The sequence below is a fragment of the Panthera uncia genome, chromosome B4 (assembly GCF_023721935.1).
Source record: "Panthera uncia isolate 11264 chromosome B4, Puncia_PCG_1.0, whole genome shotgun sequence".
Classification (NCBI taxonomy): domain Eukaryota; kingdom Metazoa; phylum Chordata; class Mammalia; order Carnivora; family Felidae; genus Panthera; species Panthera uncia.
This window is the reverse complement of record NC_064809.1, coordinates 62,970,090-62,984,463: the sequence shown is the minus strand read 5'-3', so window position 1 is coordinate 62,984,463 and position 14,374 is coordinate 62,970,090. Positions and strand designations below refer to the sequence as shown.

Genomic DNA, 14,374 nt, shown 5'->3' with positions numbered 1-14,374 from the left:
GGTGGCTCAGTTGGTTGAGTGTCTGACTTCGGCTCAGGCCATGATCTCACAGTTCGTGAGTTTGAGCCCCACGTCGGGCTCTATGCTGACAGCTCAGAGACTGGAGCCTGCTTCAGATTCTGTGTCTCCTTCTCCTTCTGCCCCTCCCCACTCACACTCTGTCTCTCTCTCTCTCAAAAATAGACACACATTGTTTAAAAAATTTTTTAAAAAGTTTACAGTTTTATGTCTTACGTTTAAATTAATGACTTATTTTCAGTTAATTCACATATATAGTATAAGGTTTAGGTTGAAGTTATTTTTTTTTTCCATAGATATCCAATTGCTCTAATATTATTTGTTTAAAAGACACACTGTATTACTTTTGCACCTTTGGCAAAAGCCCCCTACTTGTGTGGGGCTAATTCTGGGTTTTCAATTCTGTCGCACTGACCTATTTGTTTCTCACTCTGACAATACCAGTCTTGATTACTGTAGCTACATAATGTCTTAGAGTGATTCTCCCCGCATTATGCTTCCTTCTCAAAACTGTTTTTTTTTTTTAATTTTTACTTTTTAGCTGTTTTGGTTACTTTGCCTTTCCATGTAAATTTTTAGAATAATCTTATCTACACCCATAAAAAATCTTGCTAGCATTTTAACAGGAACTGTATTAAACCTACATACAGCAATTTGGGAGAACTGTCATCTTTATTAAGAGTCTTCCAATCCACGAACACAGTATGTCTTAGATTTTTATTTCTTTCTTTTATTTCTGTCATCAGCACTTTGTAGTTTTCATGGGTATATCTTTTAAAAACAACCCAAACAACGATCCAGAAATAGCTTATAAATGCTACCAAAATAAAAAGTGATAGGCCAAACAGGTTTTGGAAATCAAAGAGATCTGGAGCAACTAAAATTAAAAATCAGGAATCGCATAAACACATTTATTTGGGGCAAATAAGCAGATTTTGCTGAAAGGCTGGCTTCACATAATTTACAAAGAAATAAAAAGGCACCACAGGGAAATTTGCAAGTAAAACTGTAAAAAGGACAGATTGGAAGCTTCAAGGATAGAGTACATACCCTCTAGTTATATGCAGCACTTCTTCCCTTTTTTGATTAGATTTCTTCTATGTATCAAACCTGTGCATTACATGTGCACGTTATCGTCTTCTAAACTGTTGGTCATGAGTATCATGCCAGGGAAGTTTGACAATGGCATCTAGAAGGATTCTTCTAAACACATGCATCATGTCATCTTATCCATACTATCCATAATTTCCCTCCTGAATAGGTCACTCCACCAGACTTGGTAGGGTATAAGGAGAGTAAGGAAGACAAACATAAAGAGAAGAATCAAGGAAAGAACAAAAAAGGAGGAAGTACATTACTAGTCAACTTGACAACTACTTACATGTAGGAGAGTGAAAAACTAAAAGTAAGGGAAAGTACTGCTGCCCCATTTTTACAAATGATCAAATTAGAGAAAAAATATTCAACTTAAGTTTAACAATATCTTATCAGTATTATTAAGATAATGTACAACCCAAACCAGAGGTGTGTGGGTGGCTCAGCGGGTTAAGCGGATCCAACTCTCGATTTCGGCTCAGGTCATGATCTCACGGTTGTGAGATTGAGCCTGGTGTCGGGTTCTGTGCTGAGCATGGAGCCTGCTTGGGATTCCCTCTCACCCTCTCTCTCTGCCCCTCTCCACTCTCTCACTCAATCTCTCTTTCAAAATAAATAAACATTAAAAAAAAAAAAAGATTATAACCCAGACCAAAAGCATTCAATCAAATGTTCAATTCTAAGTAAAAATAGGAACTAAAGGTCAAAGATTTAATACCAGTCAGATTCTATTAATTTTAAAATACGCCTGTAAGGCGTATTTAAACTCTGTTGAATCACTATTGTAATAAAGCACTAAGTCTGATTTTTTTTTTTTTTTTTTTTTTTTGGATGGAGTTCCAATGTGGATAGAGAAAAATTTACTAACATAAGTGCTTTACACATTCAGGAAGCCACTTATGAGCCTGTATGAGCAAACTTCATACATAATTTGGGTGAATAAGCAGAACCAGAGGGAGTTTCTGCCATCAGTCTTGTCCTCTCTTACCAATCTGGAAACAGCTGCAAAAGCTCCAAATGGTAGGAAATCTTGGGAATTCTTTCCCCCCACTATTCACTTCTGCCTTTACCACAATCATTTCTACAATGCAGTGAGTTTGCCTGTCATTGTTCACAACTCCTGAATAGTATTTAGTCCTGACTCTAGGGAGGAAAGTCTATAGAAAGGGGTTATTTCTCTACCTTTGGTAATATATAAGACAACCTTTACCAAAAATAACTAGCTCAATTTTCAGACCAATTAAAATATATAAATGCATTCAGACATCCCTGTCACATACAAATCTTGGCATAACCCAAGTGCTAAAGACTATATTCTGTTAATGAGTTTAATTCCATGGAAAAAAAAAATGACTTTTGTCAACCAGTGAAATACAACATTTAAAATCTCCACAGGGGTGTCTGGGTGGTTTAGTCAGTTGAACGTCCGACTCTTGATTTCGGCTCAGGTTGTGATCTCAGTTTGTGGGTTCAGGCCCCGCATCAGGCTCTACACTGACAGAAGCAGAGCCTGCTTGGGATTTTCTCTCTCCCTCTCTCTATGCCCCTTCCTGACTTGCACTCTATCTCAAAATAAACATTTAAAAAAATATAATTTCCACAAACACATTGAATTCTACTCCTGTTAACTAAAACTTAAATTAAAAAAAAAAAAAAAAGTAAAATCTGATGAGGTTTTCCCACTGCTTTGATTAAAACACACATACACAGGTAAAATTTTTAAATAATAATAAAAAAAATAAAATTTCCACAAATATTGAGAGGCTAGTTATATGTAAATGTTTCTCTTAGCCTCCTTCCAAAGCTTGAAACTTTCTCCAACTAACAATTACTTTTCACCAACTTATAACTTAAGCCAAGAGTGCCTTTTCAATACTACAAACAAACAAACAAAATATATCCCTAACAGACTGGAGCGGGTTGATGACAGCCTCAAATTCTTTGCCACTATTTTCATACCAAGAGGCAGGGTCATTTATCACCTCTTTGAATGACTCCATCCAACAGAAAAGAACAGAAATGACATTGCACCAGCTCTGAGCTAAATCTTTAAGAGGTCTGGCAACTTCTGCTTCCTTCTTTTTAGAGTCCAGCTGCCACATTATGAGAAAGTCCAAAGAGCCACATGCATGAGAAAGGCCTCCATGGAGAGAATGAAGGTCCAGCTGACAACTCCAGCTAAGATCACAGCTGACAGTCAACAGTCAACACCAAGTTGCCAGCCCTGTTAGCGAGCGACCTTGGAAATAAATCTTCCAGCTCTAATCACGCTGTCCCAGCAAACAGCACACGGACCAGAAAGGAGCCATCCTTACCAAACCCCAGCCAGATCCCAAAGCTGTGAGCAAGAAAATAGTTGTTGCCTTAAGCCATGAAATTTGACGGTGATTTGTTAGGCAAAATTTGGTACCAGAAGTGGGACTGTAACAAAAACCTAAAATCTATACCAGCTTGAGTCTCAGTGATGGGCAGAATCAAGAAGGGTCTCTAGGAGACAGTTAATAAAGATCTGAAAAACATGAAGAAATGCCGCTGGTGGCTAAAGAAAGGGAGTCTACATCCTGCACTGACAGAATAACTAGCAAACCCAAAGCATGCAATAGCACGGAAATAGAAAGGGCACCTAACGGACTCATGCATCAGACTAAGGAGAATTTCAGCAAGAATGCTGAAAGTACTAAGTGGTTCATGTTAGCTGCCTATGATAAAATACAGGAGTAGTAAGATGAACTAAAAAGGAACCGTTTGGTTCCTTTTCAAGAAGAATTTAGAGGAAATATAGAGGAGCCAAACTTGATGGGTTCAAAATAAAACCATTCCTCATTTCAGCATCTTAGCACAAAGTAAGCTCAAAGTGAGACATGGCTCAAGGCCAAGATCAAATCCTGTGCTGCCAGTAAGATGTGGCCTCAACCTTTTTTGAGCTATCAAAGATGTTAGGTGCTTGGTTCCTCATAGACTATGTTAGACCAGTGGTTCTAAAACTCTGTGTGCACCAGACTCAGCTGGGGTTGAGGCATGGGTGTTAAAACCCAGACTGCTGCACCCAATTTTCAGGTCTGGAATGGGGTCTGACCTCTGTAGTCTCCAGGTGATATTAATGCTGCTGCTACAGAGACCACACTTTGCAAATCACAGAGCTAGACCAAAAGGCTTTGAAGAATTTTCAGTGTGATTCTAAGAACCATCTCTCCTAGACAGTAGAGCTCGTAAGACTCTTAAAGATATTCTCATATAACCCCTGACTTAAAGGCAGTTCAAGGTAGACCCCTGTCTCAAAGAGATTTGTGGGAATGGTTTGTAATGTTGTGAACCCAAAGAGATCTGTGAGAATACACATAAAAACTCTGAAAAACATATCAACGGAAAGAGCATTGGTGTGGACTAAAGAGACATTTCAAAATGAAAAATACTAGGGCCCTTATTCAGACAGGAAGGGGCTACAAACGTAAGTCATTTCTTATGGAAAAGTAAGATTCAGAGGACATAACCAAGAGCCTAGAGGGCGGAGACCAGAGCCACGAAGAACCACCCCGGTTAGAAACTTGTCATGAAACCATTGACATTTACCTAGCTGGATTTTAGAACCGCTGTGGACCAGGGAGGGCTAGGTGTCTCCCATTTCCCTGCTCTGTATTTTCAAAAAAAAATAACAGCATTACTGAGATATAATTCACCTACCATATGATTTACCCAAAGTTTGCAACTCAGGTTTTTAGGATATTCACAGATACAAGCAAGTTACTTTTAAAAAATTCCATTACCGGGGCACCTGGGTGGCTCAGTCGGTTAAGCATCCGGCTTTGGCTCAGGTCATGATCTCGCGGTCCGTGAGTTCGAGCCCCGCGTCGGGCTCTGTGCTGACAGCTCAGGGTCTGAAGCCTGTTTCAGATTCTGTGTCTCCCTCTCTCTGCCCCTCCCCCGTTCATGCTCTGTCTCTCTCTGTCTCAAAAATAAACGTTAAAAAAAAATTAAAAAAAAAATTCCATTACCTCAAAAGAAACCTGTACTCTTTAGTTATCACCCCCATATATCCATCCCACCCATATACTCAGCTCTAAGAAGCTGCTAATCTACTTTGTCTTTATAGATTTGCCCATTCTGGACATTTCATATTGATGGAATCATACACTATGTGGTCTCCATGACCCACTTCTTGCACCTAGCACATTTTCAAGGTTCATCCACATTGCAATATGTATCAGTACTTCATTCCGTTGTATGGATACACTACATTTCATGTATCTGTTCATCAGTTGATAGATATTTGAGTTGTTTCCACCTTTTGGCTATTATAACGTTATGTTATATTCCTGTACAAGTTTTGGGTGGGCATATGTTTTCTCTTGGATATACACTTAGGAAAGGTCAAATGTTAACTATGTTTAACCTTTTGTGGAACTGCCAGACTGTTTCCAAAGCAATGGCGTCATTTTACATCTCCACCAACAGTGTATCCTTGTGACTTCTCCACAGCCTCTGATGCCTTTTTGAAGGGGAGCGTCTGTGGCAATTTTCCTGTCCCTGCCTTGCCATTGCATGTTGGGTCAGGGGAGGAGAGCAAATAATTTGTGCCTTTAGTTCACAGGTATTTGGTTGAGAACAGCTGCACCAAAAGAGCCTCATCTGTACCTGGATCTGACATGAATGAGCTCCTGGACTCAAGCTAACATAGCAATAGAGCAAGACTTGTGGGAGTCTTGGGTGTGGGCGAGTGCAGCGTGCAAGTGTGCGAGTGGCCAGAGTGTGCCCTGTGGTAAATTGCTGTTCTGGTGATCACCTCCAATGAACCACCCTTGTAGGTATCCACTCCTTGTGGAGTTCTTTCCCACATGGACTCTGGGCTGGGCCGATTACTGCTTGAACCAACAGACAATGACAAAAATGATGCAGTGCCAGTTGTAGGCCTAGCCCTTAACTGCTTGGGCAGCATCCTCTTCTTCCATTTGGAACCCAGATACCACAAGGCAACCTAAGTCGCCACTGGGTCCCAGCTGATCTCCCCAACCAAGCCTCAGAGGACGACAGCCATCCCAGCATCCAGATGATACCACAAAAAAACAGAACCTCCTGGACAACTCAGTGAGTCACGAGATAAATTGCTGTTTTAGACTATTTGGTTTTGGAGTGGTTTGTTGCACTGCCATAAATAACCCCAACAAGTCCCTTTTAGTGGCATTTTAAGCTTCACTTCTCTCTAGGCATGACAGACTAAATTATAAAGAAATATACTGTGCAGTAAACTTTTTTTCCCCTCTAAAAGCTTAATCTATTGTACTTAGGATCAATTCAGCAATCATTGAAGCATATGAAATACACCTTCTAAGTCTCAGGAGAATTTCCTTAGAGTCTATCTTAGAGTGTAAGTGACTAATAGTGACAAAAACTTAAAAGTTTCCATTTTCAGTAAAAAACAATAAGCAGCTGCACAAGCCATCAAAGAGGACTGGCCACGGATGGGAATCTCAGCATCAGCTGACATCTCCTGGTGCTCAGCAAGGCACACGAGGAGCACAGACAAATGTGAGGAAAGTCCTGAGTATCAGATAAATTCACAACAGGCATTCGGAAGACAGGCGAGGGATAGACAAATGCCAAGCAGTCTGTGGTAATGGCCAGAATTCCTCAAGGCACAGTCACGGGGTTAAGATGGCAGGTCTTTTGAAGCCAGTTGTTATGGCAACCAGAAAGGATTTTTAACATCAGTGACACCAGTAAGAATTTCTAAACTCTTATGCTATGTTTTCTCTTATGCTGACATGGCTGCTGTCCTTTTGCTTAGCTCCTCTTTCTTTATTCTTATTTTTAATGTTTCAGAGAGAAACAGAAAGTGTGTGCGTGACTGGGGGAAGGGCAGAGAGAGAGGGAGACAGAATCCCAAGCAGGCCCTGCACTGTCAGCGCAGAGCCCAATGCGAGGCTCCATCTCATGGCCATGAGATCATGACCTGAACCAAAATGAAGAGTCTGACACAACTGAGCTACCCAGGCACCCCTGCTCCTCTGGATTTAACGGGCTCTCACATGTCTGCTCCAGTCACCCTTGACTTTCAGTTCATGCAAGGATGCTGGAGGCTTTCTGCATCTCGAGAATACGGACAATAATAAATTCCTTATAGCATAGAATTATTCTAATTTTCACAGAATAATGCATTAAAAAGTTCCAGACATATAATAAACTCCCAATATATTACACTATCAATATACTATATGTGCTAACTTTGTTCAATTACATCTGCCCTAAAAACAATGACTTTCAAGGAAAAAAATGTAAATAGAGTATCAACTCATTAACCTATTAATAGACAACTCGTTTAAACAAACTGTAGTACAGCTATACAGTGAGATGCTAATGTAGAAGAAATAATAGGGGTGCCTGGGTGGCTCAGTTGATTAAGCATCAGATTTTGGCTCAGATCATGATCTCCCAGTCCGAGAGTTCGAGCTCCACATCAGGCTCTGCGCTGACAGCTCAGAGCCTGGAGTCTACTTTGGATTCTGTGTCTCCCTCTCTCTCTGCCCCTCTCCCCTTGTGCTCTGTCTCTCTCAAAAATAAATAAAAGTTAAAAAAAAAATTTTTTAAAGAAATAATAAAGGAAGAGGACTTTGAAAATTTGATGTGGAAAATTTCTAATACATACAAATGAAAAAAACAAGTTTAAAGAACATACAATCCCATTTTTAAAAAATGTTTATTTATTTTTGAGAGAGAGACAGACAGACAGACAGACAGCGTGCAAGTCGGGGAGCGGCAGAGAGAGAAGTAGACACAGAATCTGAAACAGGCTCCAGGCTCTGAGCTGTCAACACAGAGACCAACACGGGGCTTCAACTTGGAAACAGCAAGATCATGACCAGAGCTGAAGCTGGACACTCAACTGACTGAGCCACCAAGGCATCCCCATATAAGTCCATTTTAAAAATAAGTATATACTTGGGGTGCCTGGGTGGCTCAGTTGGTTAAGTGTCTGACTTTGGCTCAGGTCATGATCTGATAGCTCATGAGTTCAAACCTTGCATCGGGCTCTGTGCTGACAGCTCAGAGCCTGGAGCCTGCTTTGGATTCTGTGTCTTCCTCTCTCTGCCTCTCCCGTGCTCACACATGCGCTCTCTGTCAAAAATAAACAAACATTAAAAAAAAAAAAAAAAGCATACACTCTGTACATGCATAGAAAAAAAAATCTGGTAAAAACCACCAGACTTCATGGACACCACAATTTGGGTGGGAATTTCAGTTTCTACAGAATATATTGCTATAATGCTTGGTTTTTTAATAATAAGCACATGAGTCTTATAAACAGAAAAACATAAATGTAAAGACCACAGATCCTTCTTTAAAAATATCATGCTTTTACCCGAATTCGTTCACAAGGTTTTCAGCGTTCATTCTTCTTTAGCACTCAGAGCAGCTCAAGTCTGTTTTTAGAACAGTGTCAGAAGCTGCTATATGAGCTGTTTCCTGTATGGGGCAGCTATTTTTAATTAATGAACATTTTGTTGTAAGAGTTCACTGGAAATAAAACCACCAGTCTGCAAGTCAGACTAAAGAAAAGCTTACTCTGTAGAAAGATTTCAGTTATAAAAACATACTCTAAAAGGTATTTGACAGTATGTAATATTTACTTTATTAATAAAAACTTTATTTCCATAGTGATACTAAGATCCATCTCATTTAAAAATTCCTCAAAGAAATCTACATTCCATTTCATTACTCCTAAAAAAAAAAAAATACAGCATCCTTCCTATCATAGGCACTCAAATGTGAGTTGTGGGGAACATCAGAGGTGAGACAGAAAAGAGATGAATTACAAAAATAGAATAATGGTTTCCAAACATTTATTGAGCAACAATGTGAAAATGCTGTTCTATTCTGACTCGAAGAATTAAAATTGGGGTTACTCTATCTGTAAGTATATTAGTAACATAATCATCCCTTCTAATTAATTAGATTCCCCCCAAGTTTATGAGACAATATGGCTCAAGAGACAGCTACTATAGAAACAAGTTATATTTATCTACCCAGTTCCTCAACCCACGGGTTCACAGCACTACAAGGAGATCTCTCGGAGAGCCAACAGCAGGAACAGTAGGTAAGAACTCAATGGTTAGGGAGCAGCACCAGAGTTCGAAAGGCCCCACCCAAGCCACTCCCCGCCAGAACAAAAATAGGATTTTCCTGCAGATCTAAGAGAAGGTTCTAAGAAGTCCCCTCCTCCCTGCACTGTGTGTAGTAAAGTGTCTGGTCACAAAAACAAGGGTTGATTGTTCTCTTGCCAAACTGTACTCCTCCTGACAGGTGGCAATCCACCCATTTATACTAAACTCTACCCATACCCTTTCCACTCACCACTTCCCTAAATTCCTTGCATTTGTAGACTGTTACACAATTTTAAAAGTACCTTCTTATCCATTAACTTAACTCAAGCAGGTTATAGGATTTCTACCTAATACATGGAACAAAAAAATGCTGGCATTTAAAACACATTCTGAGGATGGGATGGTAAAGGCTCTAATGTCCTAAGAAGGCTTTGCTTATAGCACATCGTGCAGAGGGTTGTGATGGTTAATTTTATGTGTCCACTTGGAGGGTGTTTTTGGATAAGATTAACATTTAAATCAGTGAATACTGCCAATCAACACCACAATGAGATACCACCTCACATCTCTCAGAATGGTTAGAATTAACAACTCAGGAAAGAACAGATGTTGGTGAAGATGTGGAGAAAGGGGAACCCTTTTACACTGTTGGTGGGAATGCAAACTGGTGCAGCCACTCTGAAAAACAGTATACGGAGGTTCCTCAAAAAATTAAAACTAGAGCTACCCTAAGACCCAGCAATTGCACTACTAGGGATGTTGTATCCGAAGGATACAAAAATGCTGAAGGGGCACATATATACATACATACATACCACGTGTGGTTATGCTTCATCCTAACTTCCCCCACCACATCAGCCTTCTCTCATCTTGCAGCCGTCCAATGTGGCCTGCCATCACTGAGCAGCGCCACCCACAGGGCATCGCTGTACATCCACTCACAGAGCTACTTCTCCAGGCTCTACTTCTGGCCCCTCCCACCCATCTTCCCATGAAGATGGTACCCACAGCCTACCCTGACACTTGCCATGTTGGCACTTACTTTTCTGCCACCAAACCAACATTGTGAAATATTTCTTGCATATAAGCTTTTAAAACATATACTTTCTAGCACTTTCTATCGTCTTTACCTCTTCCTCATCATCTCTCATTTCCACAACATATCCTGTCCTAGGGTCACTTTAGCACTCCAGCTTTTGATCCCTATCACAAATTGAACTTGTTGACAGAATAGGTATTATACACACTTCACAGATGACGACACAGAGGTAGAAAGAGATGAAGTGACTTGTGTAAGTTCAGATTATAAGTGAACAACAAAATTACAATTAGGACCCATTTTCTATTAACTTAGTTTAATTTCTGTTATACACGGAGGCTATATAACAGTATCATAAGCATAAGATCTGGAGTCAGGTGATGCTTGCTCTACTACTTATCAAACTATGACCCTCAGGTCTATGAAGCTATTAGTTTATTAATCTAAACTATTAGTGGCTTGATTTCCTCATCTGTAAAAACTACAGTAGTATTGACTTTCAAGGGGATTTTAAGGAGGATTTCCTAAGCTAAAATGGGTAAAACACTTTGAACACTGTCTGACACATAAGAAACTCTTAGTAAACTTTATCCACTCTCCTTATTGTTTATAATTTAATCAGCCTTTCTACAGTTATGGTACAAATGACCTACTTACACTTATCCTTTTTCTTTAATCATTCGTAAAATCTTAAATTTCAGCTGGATGAGGCCAAATACACTTAAAAGCCACTGATGAATCCAGTGTTTATTCACCTAGAATGGTTTACTGCACTGCATGTCAATAAGTACTTCAAAGAAACTGGACACAGAAAGGAAAAATCACAACTCAGGTAACATTTCTACCTGTTGAGCTGGCTAGTTATTGGCTATGTGAAGTAGCCAGTCAGTACAGCACTTAATTTTGTCCCTTATGAGGTCACTTTATAGAATGCTGGCCAAACACAGTATTTTTTTTATTTTTATTTTTTATTTTTTTTCAATTTATGAAGTTTATTGTCAAATTGGTTTCCATACAACACCCAGTGCTCATCCCAAAAGATGCCTTCTTCAATACCCATCACCTACCCTCCCCGCCCTCCCACCCCCCATCAACCCTCAGTCTGTTCTCAGTTTTGAAGAGTCTCTTATGCTTTGGCTCTCTCCTACTCTAACCTCTTTTTTTTTCTTCCCCTCCCCCATGGGTTTCTGTTAAGTTTCTCAGGATCCCCATAAGAGTGAAACCATATGGTATCTGTCTTTCTCTGTATGGCTTATTTCACTTAGCTTCACACTCTCCAGTTCCATCCATGTTGCTACAAAGGGCCATATTTCATTCTTTTTCATTGCCACGTAGTACTCCATTGTATATATAAACCACAATTTCTTTATCCACTCATCACTTGATGGACATTTAGGCTCTTCCCATAATTTGGCTATTGTTGAGAGTGCTGCTATAAACATTGGGGTACAAGTGCCCCTATGCATCAGTAGTCCTGTATCCCTTGGGTAAATTCCTAGCAGTGCTACTGCTGGGTCATAGGATAGGTCTATTTTTAATTTTATGAGGAACCTCCACACTGTTTTCCAGAGTGGCTGCACCAATTTGCATTCCCACCAACAGTGCAAGAGGGTTCCCGGACCAAACACAGTATTGATATGGCTACATTCTCAACTCAAACGGCAAATACACTGCGTGATCCTATTCGTCTGCCATTTTGACCTTGGGCCTCTACCCAACACATTCAATTACTCTGCCCACGTGGATTAATGCTGCTGTGAAGACGTGGGCAGGTGGTCAGAATATCTGAGCTTTCATTTAAATTCTCACACAACCTTTTCAGACCTCAGTATTGACAATAATGATACCACCACCCCCCCCACCCCCACTACTTCACAGGTTTTTCAGAAAAACAAAAAACAAAGCAAAACAAAAAAACAGTCAAGACAAACCATAAAAAACAGGCATTTAACTCAGGCTTCCAAGTCTGCTGCACAGAGGGGGAAAAATCGTGTGTAGGGACGGCATCAATGTTTCTCCAAATGAAGGCATCTTACCATTTTATTAGTATTTAATCCACAATAAGAATACTTCTGACACTGATGCTTTTTATTTCATATTGTAAAAGGCTTTGTTATGAAGATTTCTCGCAGTAAGGCAGACCCGAATTGACGTTTTTACCCTCCTCTGCTAGCTCTGTGACTTTGAGCAAGCTAACTAACATTTTAGATTCCTGGGTCTTGTTTGCTTGTTTGCTTTTTGGTACTGGTGGTCTTATTGAACGAAGAAGACAATTTTACCTTTTCTCTCACAGGGTTATGAGGAGCAAGTGAGGTCACACACACCAAGTTATGAGCAAGGCAGCAGCAGTCAACACTGCTGCCCTACTCCTCCAGCAGTGAGGAGGCAGTCGGTTTCATTCGCGCCTGGATTTCCAAAGCTGTCTAAGTGGATTTGCTAAGTGATGGGACTTAACACAAGAACTGATTCAAGAACTACAAGAAGTAAGTTTAAAACCCACCCACAGAAAAAATACAGGGTGAGTAAAAGTTTTAGCAACACTGTTAGTTGGGATTCACAGTACCTATGTTGCATTTTCTTTTAGCTCTCACAGCCTTAAATCATATCCCTGGCACAAGTAAGCGTAGGGAGAGCTGATAAAAATGACAATGCCTGGGGCACCTAAGTGGTTCAGTTGGTTGAGCACCTGACTCTTGATTTTGGGTCAGGTCATGATACCAGGGTCATGGGATCGAGCCCTGTATCAGGCTCCATGCTGAGTGTGAAACCTGCTTAAGATCCTCTCTCTCTTTCCCTCTGCCTCTCTCCCCAACTAATGCTCTCTCCCTCTAAAAACAAAACAAAACAAAACAAACAAACAAACAAAAAACAGAAAAAGAAAAAGGAAATGTCAATGCCCCATCTGCCTCACCAAGATCTAGGACCCAAACTCACATATTTCAAGAGGCACAATCTGTAGGAGTGCTAACAATACTGACTCCATCTTTGGCCCTCCATCTTGTTCATGTTTGCTCAATGACCTCTCTTCGGGCTACGTGTCCCAGGTCCCTTGGACATTGACATACATACCTTAGGGATACCTGCCAAGGCCAGAATGGGTTTAGGCTTATTTTGGCTTCCCAGGAATCTGTTAAAGACAACATAGACTTCCTTCTTTCCTGACGCACAGGAGGTGCCACAAGATTTAAAGGGTATGTGCAAGCCCTTTGAGGTGCGTGTCAACTGTTGGTCTCACTACAGTGCGCTTCTGCATGTCCCCTTGCTTCATAAAGTCTGTGGACGAAGGTCTGGATTTTGCTGAGAATAACTCTGAAGCTGCTGTGGATTGTCCTTGCCCTATCTCCCCCCGTGTCAGTAAGGTACCCTGAATACAACTCTGTAAAAGATACGCAGTGTTCTTCTTTGTTTCCTGGTCTCCAAGTGCCCGCTCTGTTTGAGAGATACTTCACTATCTCTCCTCCACCTTCTAACACCTTCTCATTTTAAATTTGGCCCTGGATGTTTGCAATCTGCCAAAAAAGAATGTTTTCTTATCATCTTTTTCTCTAAGGCATAAGGTTTTTCAAAATGTGGTTTCATCCCATTAGCAAGTCCAGCAGAAAATAGAGTATGTAAGCACACAGAAAGGCTAAGTTTTATCCCAGATACACACATGCTCACACATGCACAGATAGTGTTGTACTGGGTTGTGGTTAAAAAGTTTGAAAATCACTATTCAAAAGCACAGTTACTAACTGCTTTCCTTTTGAAAACAGGTAACTGACAATAACACTGCTTTTTAAAAGGTCATTGCTATTATAAAAGACAGTTTAAAAGGCTGGACTGTTGGGGCACCTGGGTGGCTCAGTCGGTTAAGCGTCCGACTCTTGATCTCAACTCAGGTCATGATTTCACAATTTGTGAGACTGAGCCCTGTGTTGGACTGCAGTGCCTGCTAAGGATTCTCTTTCTCCCTCTCTCTGCCCCTCCCCCTGCCTCCCTTTCTCTCTCTCTGTCTCAAAATAAATAAACTTAAAAAGAAATTTAAAAATAAAAGCCTGGACTATTAAAAAGAAAGTTCTTCCTCCTACTGAACACTTCAGTCCAAATGATCATTAAAATGCCCAAATAACTGATATATCTCCAA

General features: G+C 40.4%; 1 protein-coding gene and 1 long non-coding RNA gene across 8 annotated transcripts in view; one reads left to right on the top strand and one right to left on the bottom strand.

Annotated features, from left to right (window-relative positions):
- The window catches only part of FGD4 (FYVE, RhoGEF and PH domain containing 4), a 285,834-nt gene that overhangs the window by 219,153 nt on the left and 52,307 nt on the right, over positions 1-14,374 (bottom strand). The window lies entirely within an intron of this gene.
- LOC125918942 (uncharacterized) overlaps positions 1-14,374 on the top strand; it is a 57,104-nt gene that overhangs the window by 13,840 nt on the left and 28,890 nt on the right. Inside the window, exons 2-6 of one of the 2 annotated variants that reach the window (XR_007456627.1) lie at positions 5,916-6,195; positions 9,061-9,202; positions 10,950-11,080; positions 12,542-12,731; positions 13,418-13,607. This is a non-coding gene — a long non-coding RNA (uncharacterized LOC125918942). Of the gene's footprint in view, positions 1-5,915; positions 6,196-9,060; positions 9,203-10,949; positions 11,081-12,541; positions 12,732-13,417; positions 13,608-14,374 lie in introns of those variants that run through there. The other variant, XR_007456628.1, reaches the window with a different exon arrangement.